Genomic DNA, 13561 nt, shown 5'->3' on the forward strand with positions numbered 1-13561 from the left:
TTACAAGGATTATAAGGACTGTGCTTGTATTACTGTAATTAGTGATACTAATACTGTTATCACTGTCAATAATTTAACCTGTCAACAGAATCTAGGGCTGCAACAGCAAGACCAAGGGGCATGTGACTCACCAAGTCTCAGCCACAGAGCTACTGCCGGCCCACACTGGCATCAGCTCTCAATGGCAGTAGTCCAAGGTGGCTCAGCAAGATGCCGTGGCTCACGGTCAGGCCAACACCAGATACCACCAGCCTCTCACCTCCACGCTGTATCTGACTTGGGCTAGGATCACACAGTCAAATCTCAGAAGAAAAGAGGCAAGAGCCCATCTACGCATCAAAGCTTGGTTCCAATTTCACCAGGGTACTGGAGCATGAAACAAGACAGCAGGAAGGGCTGCAGACTAGCACCCATCAAACACCCACAGCTGCGTTCATGCCACACCAGCTTAGGCAGTGCAAATTCTCCAGGCCCATTCAGTCAGCAAAAGGAAGTAAACTTGCACCACGCTGCCAACACTGGCTTTCCAGAAGGCTGGATGCAGTTCTGTGCGGTTGGGATGATACTTCCTCCCTCTCCGAGCTGAAGACAGGCATAAAATTGACAAGGAAAGATGAAACATTGAGCCCACAACACTTGCACATCTGTTAGCATAATCAGATGCTCCAGGAGGCAGCGGACTGACAATCTAGATCAGGGCCCCACCTTCAGGGCTACCTTGCAGCACAGAGCCAAGGGATCCTAGTCCCTCTGAGTCATTCTCAACCAAACCCTCCTGAATTTTGCTGTCCAGAGTCAACACAGAGGCACCAATACCTGCATTGTAACAGGATGCCTTGGAATTCACATGCACATTTCAGGTTAAGGAGTTTTGTTAGGATGCATTATTCATTAGTGGGCTAACCCATGAGTCCAAATCCATTCATAAACCTTGTTTTGAAAGGGGACTTGAGGGGTACTGAAGGCAAGAAGCATGGTCTCACATACACCAATCTCCCAGACTTCTGCTAGAGGCTCTGGGTTCATGAGAACATTCTTATGTAGCCAAAACTGAGACTATCCCAGTCAAGTGGAGACAATGGTGGTTTAGAGGGAGAGGAAACTGGTTAAATATCTGGGAATCAGAAGAGAAATTTGGAGCATGAACAAAGGTGAGGGACTCCATTTGTTGTTGGGGCCTAGTGACTTGTTTTGTCGTTGTTTTTCCCATTGTTTGTTCATCTCTACCATGAGTTTTGCTGCCACTATTGGGCTTTTGGTCTGTGGCTTCCCTTGAAAACCCTCCCAGAGGTGTGTGCCTTCTACCCTCTTGCCCTACTCCCCAAACAGAGATCCATAGAGCCTCACAACTTGACATTCAATTTCAAGAGTTTTTGGAATCCATGTGATCTCATGGCTTGGGGTAAGGAACCCACACTGGCACCTTTCATACACTTTTATTTCTTCTTTGAAACTACAGCATTAAACTCTGACCTTTAAGGGTCACGAAGTGGCATCCCACTGGTTAAGAGCAATGCAAACTAACTCATCTGCAGAAAATGAGAATTTGGGGTGGTGGTACTCACTCTGAATGTGCAATGGAACCACCTGGAAGCTCCAGACATTTGTGTCTTTAAAGTCTCTTAGGTGATTTTAAATTATAGCCTGAGGGCCGGTGCCGTGGCTCAATAGGCTAATCCTCCGCCTTGCGGCGCCAGCACACTGGGTTCTAGTCCCGGTTGGGGCACCGGATTCTGTCCTGGTTGCCCCTCTTCCAGGCCAGCTCTCTGCTGTGGCCAGGGAGTGCAGTGGAGGATGGCCCAAGTGCTTGGGCCCTGCACCCCATGGGAGACCAGGAGGAGCACCTGGCTCCTGCCATCGGATCAGCGCGGTGCGCTGGCCACAGCGTGCCGGCCACGGCAGCCATTGGAGGGTGAACCAACGGCAAAAGGAAGACCTTTCTCTGTGTCTCTCTCTCACTGTCCACTCTACCTGTCAAAAAAAAAAAAAATTAAATTATAGCCTGAGGTTGGGGACCACTGCTTCAGGGTGCTCTCGCCCTGAGCTGGATCTGGGCTAAGTCATAATCAGCCTCTGCCTTTTCCTGCCTCACCGGCTCTGCACCTCCTCTGTCTGAGAAGCCACATGCCCAGACAGAGAAAAGTGAGCTGGGGAAGAAGTGCGTCTCCTATTCCTGTCTCTTCCATGCTGGCACAGTCCTGTTTAGGTCCTCATTTGAAAACCTGACCAATACTAATAAATACCAATAAAACCCAAGTTCAGCCAACACTGTCTGGTCTCTGCCTCCACCTCCTGTCTTTCACAAGCAGGGTGGGGAAATGCTCCGACCTTTCTCACAATGACTTGCACCACTCTGAAACTCAGGTGACTCACCTGGCGTTGGGTAAACAGGGGTCAGTATCACAAAGATGCCCACTGAGGGCTCCACCTCTGAGGTAGATGTGCGCATCATTTCCACATAAATTTTAAGAGGACATGGAGTTTTCCCTCAACCCTTGAAGCGTGTTAATTTTAGGGAAAATTGCTGACCAATCATTTAAAGCTCATGGATGTTGACAACAAATATAATGAATTATTTAGTTGGAAGTCTTTAGGCCTGGAAAACAGCTCAATACTTCAAATGGCTTCTTTACCAAAAACTCTTGAGTTTTTCAAGGACAGAATGAATGGTTGCCACATCTTGGTGAATGGTTAGCATCTGGCTTCTCTTCTAGAATGTTCCAATCTGCCACTGCCTGGTTGCAGAACCACTCTGAATGTGATACTTCAACAGAGCAGTGTCTCAGCAGTAAGATTCCCCTTAAATGACTGTGATTTCTTATCCCACAGTTCACTGTGTCTGATTCTAAACATCTCTGGCTCCGTCACAAAGCTCTCTCTGGCCTGATTCTGCTACCTTAGAAGGTCAGTGATTCAATGGACACAGGGAAGTTAACATTTGGAAGATGTGGGTAGATTTATTATTTTAATACTTTTTGTCATATTTTCCCAATTGGCCTTCAAAAATAAAAAAAATTAAAAGACTTTAGGAAGCTTTCTATTCAAGCCCTGTAGTCCAACAGGCGGAGTCTGCCAAGTACAGGACCTACGTGCAAAAAGCAACAGTTTTCCTCTACCCTAGCAAGAACCAATCCAAAATGTCAAGGAGAAAAAGAAAACCCATTCAATTAAAAACAGCAGGGAAAAGCTATAAAATAAACCTAACCAGAAACGTGCAAGATGTCAGTGGAGAAGACAACAATATTAAAGAACACTTACGTTCCTGGATGGGAATATTCAATATTTAAAGTTACTCATTCATCTCAATTTAACAGGTGAAATCAATACCTTCCCAAAGCTACTGCAACCAAGTAACTAAACTTAAAAAAAAAAAAATCCCAAATAAGCCCTAAAATCTTCTTGAAGACAAAACATACAAAAATAGACAAAATAAAACACTCAAAGAATGGAAATAAGATGATTCTTGTCCTACTAATTATCAAAACGTACTATGGAAAAATCTGAAAAATGTCACTAAATCACTGCAAGAGAAAAGGATTCAAAAACAGACTGAAGAAATTATACCAATTCAAGATGCAACAAAAGTGAATATTCCATTCAATGGATAAACGGAGAATTATTGAATTAACTATGTCAGAGGGACTAGTTATCTTTTGGAGGGTCAAATAATTAAACCATTTTCATCACAAGATACTCAGATTATTATAGCTTAAGGTTAACCAAAATTACAAATATATTAGAATAAAATACAGGTATAGACTTTACAGTCTAGATGAGGGGAAAGGCTTACAATTTAAAAAATGATTCCATAATATAAATGATTAACATGACAATTTTAAGTTAATTTATATTTAATTTAAGTATATGTAAGACTGATGATCAAAAATGAGCAAGAAGGGACAAAAATATTTGCAATATATAAGACCAACTTTAAATACCAAGGATATATAGAAATACCTATAAATCAGGAAAAATAACCAAGTAGGAAAAAAAGGGCAAAGATGAATTAGCATTTCATATATTTCACAGATGAACTGTGTTAAAGGAACATAACACTCACCTCTACTCATAATCCCTCACATGCATACAAAGGCAAACCTAAACCACAATGAAATACCATTTATCACTGATTTGATTGGGGAAATTTCAAACTGATTATATTCAGCATTTACAAATTTAAAAAGTGATCTCAAGCACGATCCAAGAGTGATTGGGCAGTGTAGGATTAAATTAGAAACTGGGTCCTATCCTAGGGAAAGCAGTGTGTATGTGTACAAGGAGCCTTACACAGGGTGAGCAGTATTATTATTGTTAATAGCCTCAAGTCCAAAATAACTTAAACACCTATTAGTGAGGCTACAATTAAACAAGCAATGGTGTGGTCACACAATGGTATCTAATGTTTCTCATGGAAACTATGAGACAGACTTTTATGTGCTGACAGGAAGAAAAACAAGGTGCGGAACCCACAAGTAGTATTCTCGGTGTTTGTGTGTGTCAGACACACAAACAAAACTATGTAAGATACAACTTCATGTAACAACAAAAACATACGTCTACACGTTCCTAAATACATACGTGGTAGTAATTGGATAGACCCACACTCACACACGCTCTGCCAGGAGTCCATCTAATAACACAGCGTCTGAAGTCTCTCTGATCATCAGGTTCTAAGATGACTTCTTAAAGCTGTTATAATTTCTGTAATTTTCATGATAATGTTATTACTTAGTTCAATTAGCATTCTGCACGAATCACCAGATATCTGCAAGGTGGTGTTTTGTGAAGTCAACAATGGAGTCAGTTATGCCAAGTTCAAGTTCCTTGTGGGAGAAAGTGATATTTAAAGGGCAATCATGTAGAACAAATGAGGTTTGGTTAGACGAGCTTTCCCCATTGATTCTGAATTCAATATAGATTTAATTATATTTATTTAAGACCCTTAATTGTTACTTATCCTGCATGTCTTGATTTCATGTTTGCTTGTTCAGTTTTAGTGATAGCAATGTAATCCACTGTTAGTGCATTCCTGGAACTACCTTCCTGGCCTCGTCTACTAGAATTCCCAAACACCTGCATCATGTCAAGGTAAACTGAGTACTGCTTAGGATAAAAATCTTAACTGCGAAGTAATCTTCCTTTAGATTAACTCCTGCTTCTGCAGCAAAATTAGTACTCAGACAAAAATGGTCACCAGTGGAGTTTTTGGGGGGGCGGGTGCTGTTGGGAATGGGGTAGTTTCTTTTCCCTGTCCTTAGTTGCCTTTTGCCCCATTCTTTCTCCTTTCCATCTTTCCTTCAGGTAGCAACATTCATTTTGGTTATTTCCTCCTCAGCTGCCACTCACTGTTTCTGGAAGAAGGTGGAGGGTGAATTCGGGTGTGTGGATGCACAGGGATCTGCAGGCAGCACAGCGCCATTACCCTAGGGACTTCCTAGCCCGGACGTGGCACTCCTATCCAGTGCACATGACCAGGATTGGAAAGGGATCCACAGGGACGCTGGTCCTCATCTCCTGTTGCCGCTCATTAAATACGTTCACCTTCTTCCCTTTCTCCTACTTATGTTGTCCTCCTCCTTCCCTTTCCTTTTTCCTTCTCCTCTAACCTTGAATGCAATGTGGTGAAAAAGAGGACGGGAAGCCTGGGTTTGATCTCAGCCCTACCACTTCCTGGCTTTGGACGTGCAGCCAGACACATGGTCCATCTTCTGAACTTTGGGCTCCTTGACTGTGAACTCAGACCTGTATCCCAAGATGCTTCCTTGTGAGTTCAAATGACATTGTATGTGTTGACATCTGGACTGGAGTTCAGTGGGTGTTTAGTAAAGTTCAAGTCATCCTTCTTTCTGAACATATTTGCTTTGTAACTTTATTTCTAACTGTGAAATTGTAGACCAGGAATTCAGACCATAAATGAATTTTCAAAGATCAGCAAGAATCTAGCTGTAACCCCTGAAATTGAGATCTAAGTGTATGCAAACACAAGTAAATTACAAGTATGCACTACAAAGAAGATAACGGATGAGTACTGGTACTTATGAAAAAACCTAATTAACTTTATGAGACCTGAAGGGTCGGAGAAGATAAATGAGGACTTCAGGTACCGGGCAAACGAATTAGAACATCATAACCACAGCTCTGGAACAATAATAATAAAAGAAACTGCCGGCGCCGCGGCTCACTAGGCTAATCCTCTGCCTGCGGCGCCGGCACAGCGGGTTCTAGTCCCAGTCGGGGTGCCGGATTCTGTCCCGGTTGCCCCTCTTCCAGGCCAGCTCTCTGCTGTGGCCAGGGAGTGCAGTGGAGGATGGCCCAAGTGCTTGGGCCCTGCACCCCATGGTAGACCAGGATAAGCACCTGGCTCCTGCCATTGGATCAGCGTGGTGCACCAGCCGCGGCAGCCATTGGAGGGTGAACCAACGGCAAAAGGAAGACCTTTCTCTCTGTCTCTCTCTCACTGTCCACTCTGCCTGTCAAAAAAAAAAAAAAAAAAAAAAGAACACTTGCATGGAACAAATCCATAGGTCCACTCTGCCTGTCAAAAAATAAAAATAAATAAATAAATAAATAAAAGCAACTATCTGAACTCTGAAAATAGCAAGGTGTTAAACAAACAAACAAAAAAAGCTGAAGAGCAAAATGTTATCAGGGTGAGTTTTGTGCAGAGGTTTTTCTCTTTCATCTCCTAGTTTTGAACCAAGGGTGGTCCCAGTGTGGAAGTACCCAAGGACACAAACAACAGAAAACTAAAGAAAAAAATAAGTGTATGTGTGCACACACATATCTCAGCCAGAGAACAAGAAAATTCATAGAAAATCCTTTCTTTTAAATAAAAGTTTAGTTTGAGATAATTACAGAAAATAATAAAAGTGAGTGCAGGGAGACCTCATGGCCCTCTTGCTGAGTTTCCCCACTGGTGACATTTTACATGGCCATGGTCCATTTGTAACAACTGAGAAACTGACATTGCTACATCACTACTGACCACACTCAGACTTCACTTGTACTCACTGGTTTTTCCACTAAAGCCCTTTTCTGCTCCAGGATCCCACGTGGCATTCACTCCTTAGTCTTGGCTGGTCTATGGCAGTGTCTTGGTCTCTGTGCTTTACTGGCTTGGAGTACTCATTGGCTATTTTGTAGAAAATCCTTCAAATTGGACTTGCCTAATGTTTTTCTTATGTTTCAACTGAACTTAAAAGACCTGGGGAGAACAAGGAAATAAAGTGCCCTTTTCATAACATCACATCAGAGGCACACAACAAGACTTGTCACTGGCAACATTTACCTTCACCCTCTGGCCAAAAAGATGCTTGCTGTGTTGTAAGCAAGTCATTGAGTCTGGCACACACCCAAGGCCAGTTGAAGGAGAAGCTCCAAAAATTATTCAGACTTTTCTGTAAGGAAGATTTGTCTCTTTTCTTGCTTTATTTCTTTATGTTATGAAGGGAGCTGTCTCAGATCCACACTCAGGTGTTGATGGTGGCACAGGCACCTAACACCCAAAGAGAAAATTTGTCTTTCTGGCTAGAGGACATGGGAGGAGCAGACTGTGTGGGCTGAAGCATAAGGGAAAATGTCAATACTGAACCCCTTCTTGATGGCCCAAGTACATGGGTCCCTGTCACTCAAGTGGGAGACCTGCATAGAGTTTCAGGCTCCTGACTTTGGCCTGGTCCAGTCCCCGCTGTTGCAAGCATTTGGGAAGTGAATCAGCAGATTGAAGACTTTCTTTCTCTCCCTCTCTCCACTCCTCTCTCTCTTTCTCTCTCTCCCCCTCTCATTCTGTCTTCCAAATAAATAAAAAATAAATTAAAAAAAAAAAAAAACCTTCACAAAGCTACTCAGCCACACACATAGCTAGAACTCCTAGAGAGAAACCACATCTCCATCTGGGTGATTCAGTAAACAGATCTGGAAGCCACAGGGAATGGGGGGAATAGGGAAAAGGAAAGCATTTAGAAAGGAATCCCTTAATTCTGGGTCTGAGCTGACAATAAATCCCAGGCTCACTCTGAGCGGCCCATGTGTCAGACCTTTCAGAAGAGTAAAGCTGGGGCCGGCGCTGTGGCACAGTGGGTTAACGCCCTGGCCTGAAGCACCGGCATCCCATGTGGGCCCAGTTCTAGTCCCAGCTGCTCCTCTTCTGATCTCGCTCTCTGCTATGGCCTGGGATAGCAGTAGAAGTTGGCCCAAGTCCTTGGGCCCCTGCACCCACATGGGAGACCCGGAAGAAGCTCTTGGCTCCTGGTTTTGGATCATCGCAGCTCTGGCCGTTGCGGCCATCCGGGGAGTGAACCAGCAGATGGAAGACCTCTCTTTCTGTCTCTACCTCTCTCTGTAACTCTGACTTTCAAATAAATAAATTAATTAAAAAAAGAAGAGCAAAGCTGTCAAGAACTAAAGAGACATTGGAACTGCTGCCCACAGAAGGTGAGAACATGCATGATTTGAAGATGCCCAGGTTCACAGCCTGTGAAAACGAAACAGCTGATATTCCTCAGAAGATTTGGTAAAAGAGGACAGAGGAGAGACAAAGAGAAAGAGAGATATTCCATCTGCTTGTTCACTCCTCAAATAGCCATGATGGCCAGGACTGGGCCAGGCTGAAGCCAGGAGCCAGGAACTTCTTCCGGGTCTCCAAGGTGGAAGCAGGGACCCACGCACTTGGGCTATCTTCTGCTGCTTTCCCAGGTGTACTAGCAGGGAGCTGGATCAGAAGCCAGTAGCCAGGACTCGAACTGGCATCCATATGGGGTGTCGGCACTGCAGATGGCAGCATTATCTGCTGTGCCACAGTGTCAGCCCTCTTAAGAAGATTTTAACAGGACCCAGAGCATCACAGCATCATAATCAAGAAGTCCAGAATATGATCTAAAATCATTCAACATAGCAAAAAAAAAAAAAAAAAAAAAACTTGCAAAAACACAAAGTCCGGCATCTGGTCCAGCAATTAAGATGTACACATTATGTACTGGAGTGCCTGGGTTCAAATCCACCCTCAGCTCCTGACTCCAGCTTCCTGCTGATGTGCAGCCTGGGAGGCTCCAGTGACTGGGTTCCTGACACTCACATGGGTGATCAGAATTGTGTTCCAGTTTCTGGTTTCAGCCTGGACCAGCACCACTGTTGTAGGCATTTAGAGAGGTAATCAGCAGAAGAGGGATCTCTGTCTGTGTATGTGTGTGCATCTGCTTTTCAAAATAAACCATAACATTCTGATATTGGTGTTCCAAAAGGAGGGAAGAAAGATTTTGGTGCAGAAAAAATTCTGAAGATAAAATGGCAGAAAATGCAAACTTGGTAAAAGAATAAATTTACATCTTTAGAAACCTCAGAAAACCCCAAACAAAACAAATTTGAACAAAACCAAACCCATCTACATTATAATCAAACTGCTGAAAACTGGGGATGAAGAAAAGTCTTGAAAGCAAACAGGAAGAAATGCTCCATTTTACGTAGGAGAACAATTACAAGGACTGCTGATTTCAGTGGAATTGAATTCTGCTCCACAGAATAACACACATAAAGTGCTGAACGAGCTTCCAACTCAGAATTCTAGGTCTAGTAAAATATACCCTATATTAGCGATGACAAAACAACAAGGAAATCGGAGATAAAACTGAGCATTCTCTGAAGGAAACTGGCACTTCAGGAATAAAACAAGAGCAACAGAAATGATAACTATCTGTGCAATTATAATAAACTATTTTTCTATTGAGTTCCTTCAAATAAAAATTACTATCTAAAGCCAAACTGCAGACATTGTCTGGTGCGGTTGCCCCGTATGTAGATATAATACACCCTGGCAACTGTGACATAAAGGGAGGCTGGAATTCCTAAAGTGTCTGCAAGAGAGAGAGAGAGAGAGAGAGAGAGAGAGAGAGAGAAAGGGAAGGGAAAAATGCAACAGATAAATTAACATAATGTAAGTGGCTTACTAAAAAATAGTCAAGTAATCAAAATGAAGCAGGAAATGGAAAACAGAAACCCAGAAACACACACGCCCAGATGAAGGCACAATCAAAGCGAATAAAGAGATGCACATAAAAACCAAGCGTCTCAGTCTGTACGGGTTGCTATAACAAAACACCATAAACAACATGGCCCATAAACAAGAAATGCTTACTTTTCACAGCTCGGGAAACCAAAGAATCCAAGGTCAAGAGGCAAGACTTGGAGTCTGGCGAGGGCCTGCTGTCCTCACAGCCGTGAACTTCAGAGTCCTCACAGGGCAGAAGGAGTGAAAGTCTCTCCTGGACCTCTTTCATAGGGGCTGTAACCCCCTGCACAAGGGCGCTGCCTTCAGGACCTACCCACCTACCAGAGGCCCAGTCTTCTAATACCATCACCTTGCATGTTGATATTTCAACACGCACATTTGGAGAAGACACAAACATACGGATTGCAGCACCAACCTATCAAAGATTACACTATACTTAAATGACCTTAACATAACCACTAAAAGACAGAGATTGGGGCCAGCACAGTGGCATGGTGATAAAGCTGCCACCTGCAACGCCAGCATCCCACTTGGGTACCAGTTCATGTCCCTGTTGTCCCACTTCTGTTCCAGCTCATTGCTAATGACCTGGGAATAGCAGCAGAAGATGGTCCAAGTGCTTGGGCCCCTGCACGCATGTGGGAGACCCAGATGACACTCCTGGCTCCTGGCTTCCTCCTGGCCCAGCCCTGGCTATTGTGGCCACTGGGGGAATGAACCAGCAGATGGATGAGGCATTTCTCCCTCCTTTCTCTCCCTCTTCCCTTTTCTCTCTGTAACTCTGACTTTCAAATAAAGAAATTAAAAACTTTTTAAATAAAGATCGTCAGATTTGACTTTACAACAACAAAAGCTGTTAGCTGATTTTGAATACTTACTGCAACATGTGTGCAACAGAAGTGAAATTGTACTGTGAATGAGGTGAGTCACCACATAACTCACTTCTCTCTAGCTGTGGAACAATTTTGTCGGTTTCAGTGTCCCTTCTAGTCTGGCTGGGGTGGTTCTGCTGTCCAGGCTCAGTTAAGTCACTTAAATGGCTCCACAGTTTGCCTGCTTCTACAAGAATAGAGCTCTTGAGTGTTCAGCCACCAACTCCATTACAGAAGTCTCATTTGGGGACAGGTTAATGACCCACAGGGGCACTCATGCCTCAGTTTCAGCCAGCAATACACAGAAATCTGTTGGGTGTGCAATGATTTGGATGTTACTTCCCCCCAAATCCCATACGTTCAAGGATCCGTTCAAGTCTCACATCAGTGGCACCTGAGTACGGTGGTAAGAGGTAGGGCCTTTGGGAAGTGACTGGACTGCATTAGAATGTTGGGGTTGAACTCTGAGGATGAAATCACGGTGGCTTTTTTTTTGTTTTGTTTTTTGACAGGCAGAGTGGACAGTGAGAGAGAGAGACAGAGAGAAAGGTCTTCCTTTGCCGTTGGTTCACCCTCCAATGGCCGCCGCGGCCGGCGCGCTGCGGCCAGCGCACCGCGCTGATCCGATGGCAGGAGCCAGGAGCCAGGTGCTTCCTCCTGGTCTCCCATGGGGTGCAGGGCCCAAGCACCTGGGCCATCCTCCACTGCACTCCCTGGCCACAGCAGAGGGCTGGCCTGGAAGAGGGGCAACCGGGACAGAATCCGGCGCCCCGACCGGGACTAGAACCCGGTGTGCCGGCGCCGCTAGGCGGAGGATTAGCCTAGTGAGCTGCGGTGCTGGCCTATCACGGTGGCTTTGTAAGGAGAGGCACACACAGGTATGTGCTCCCTGTTGCAAGAAAGCCAGCACAAGACGTAGAACCATAGGGCCCGTCCAATCTTGGACTACAAACTTTGAGCACCACAACTCAAAGTCACAAGTAGTCTGTGTCCAGTATTTCATTACGGCAATGAGAATAATGGGGGCATCACAGAAATATAATTTTCCCCTGAGAAGAGAGGAAGGTCATGTTTGGGGGGTGGGGGAGTGCAGACACTGCATCACTTCGCGTTTGAGTTCTGTTGCATGAGAAAGAGATACTCTGTGATAAGTACTGCTTGGAAGGCAGAGAAGAGTGATGAGCCAACCCAAGAGTGTCCACTGCTGAGCGAGTCCTCAAGTAAACAAGAAAGGGACTTACGGTTCACGCCACTGCTGGTCACTGGTACCAGGAGTCAAAAGCACTCGCTGACCACGGCGCAGAGCGTCTGCTTTCTCCCAGCACGGAATGCCGTCCTGGTTCTGTCCTCGCCCCCGCGCCCACCCCTCAGTTCTGAGGGGAGAGGGCTGGAAAGACCATCCGCCTGCAGACGAGGGAAGCGCCCTGGAGCAGGAGGCGAGGCAGGTTCACCTGTCACGGAACCGGGCTTGGCATTCACTGGGCCGAATTTTGATCGAGCGGTGGCTGTACGTGAAGCCCTGTGGGAATTAAAGGTACATCAGATGGATGAGGGCTTGTTCTGTGCTTCAGCTGGGCGTGACGGACAGTAGGCAAATAAGCAGGCAGGTCATTTTGTGCAGAGGGGAGCGCTGGGGCTCACTGGAGACCTCGTGGCCCAAGACAAACAGCTGGGTTTGCAGCCTCTTGCAATGTCTTTGAGCGACGACAAGGAAGCTCGGAGCTTCCAAGGCCTTCGTAAAGTTCCACGTGCATGATCCAAACTCAAAAGGGCAGCAGAGCGACCTTTCCACTCAGGTCTCTTTCAAAAAGCCGGGGTGAGGAGAAAACATGGCATACATGGGGAAAGCCGTAAACCTCAGTCAGTGGAGAAATGGAAATAGCTTACGATGGCGGTTACAGGACAGCTGCGCTACACGGTGCGCCGCAGAGAGCAGAGGAAGAAGGCCAGGTCGGAGGAGCCCTCGCGGGGCCGCGACCCCCGGCCGGCGGCGGGCGCCTCACCGCAACCCGACTGAAGGCGGCGCCCAGAGAGGCTGAGGGGCCGGCGGCAGCCCGCCCGCACCCGGACTAGTCCCGGGGCCCTCTCCCGGTGCGAACCCGGGAACGCGGGGTGCGGAACCCGCAGGCCCGGAGACTCTAAGACGTCCCTCAGAGTTCCAGCCGCGCCTGCCCCACGTCCCGCAGGGAAACTCCGCGGGGTCATCGTCCCCGCATCTCATTTCCACTCGCGTGTCACAGACGCCGCCAGCTCAGGTGCCAGCGCCAACCCGGTGCCTCCCGAAAGCCCTGCTCACGCAGCAGTGCAACCCCGCCCCGTCCGTAACCATGGGAACGGCGGACACGCCGCAAGCCGGAGAAGCCCCGCTCCATTCCGCCCCCTCCCTGACAGATATTGTTTCCCACTGCCTGTCCACATGGGCGCACCGCCTCACTATTGGTCCGTGCCCCAGGACAGTGCTTTCCTCCAGCCAATAAACGGCCTGTGCACGTGCTCGCCTACGTCTCCCGATTGGTCAACACTGCCTGATCACGCACTGCCTTCCTGCGCCAGCCCGTGCGTGGGGGCGCCAATGAAATGACTCAGTAGTCATGAACAACCAATCGGCAAGAAGCAGGGCTCACAGCTGACCTATGGGAGCGCGCCGGGGGTGGGCTGTCCAGGACCCGTTCCTGTCCCTCTTGGG

At 46.4% G+C, this 13561-nt stretch overlaps 1 long non-coding RNA gene across 17 annotated transcripts in view; it reads right to left on the reverse strand.

Annotated features, from left to right (window-relative positions):
* Positions 1-13561, reverse strand: part of LOC103352189 (uncharacterized) — a 54374-nt gene that overhangs the window by 39925 nt on the left and 888 nt on the right. For 10 of the 17 annotated variants that reach the window (XR_001795600.3, XR_007910601.2, XR_007910604.2 and 7 more), the window contains exons 1-2: positions 12117-13525; positions 7012-7204 (exon numbers count right to left, since the gene is read on the reverse strand). This is a non-coding gene — a long non-coding RNA (uncharacterized lncRNA). Of the gene's footprint in view, positions 1-4608; positions 4824-7011; positions 7205-12116; positions 13526-13561 lie in introns of those variants that run through there. The other 7 variants (XR_001795601.3, XR_011380546.1, XR_011380548.1 and 4 more) reach the window with 4 other exon arrangements.

The sequence above is a fragment of the Oryctolagus cuniculus genome, chromosome 12 (assembly GCF_964237555.1).
Source record: "Oryctolagus cuniculus chromosome 12, mOryCun1.1, whole genome shotgun sequence".
In the NCBI taxonomy this organism is placed as follows: domain Eukaryota; kingdom Metazoa; phylum Chordata; class Mammalia; order Lagomorpha; family Leporidae; genus Oryctolagus; species Oryctolagus cuniculus.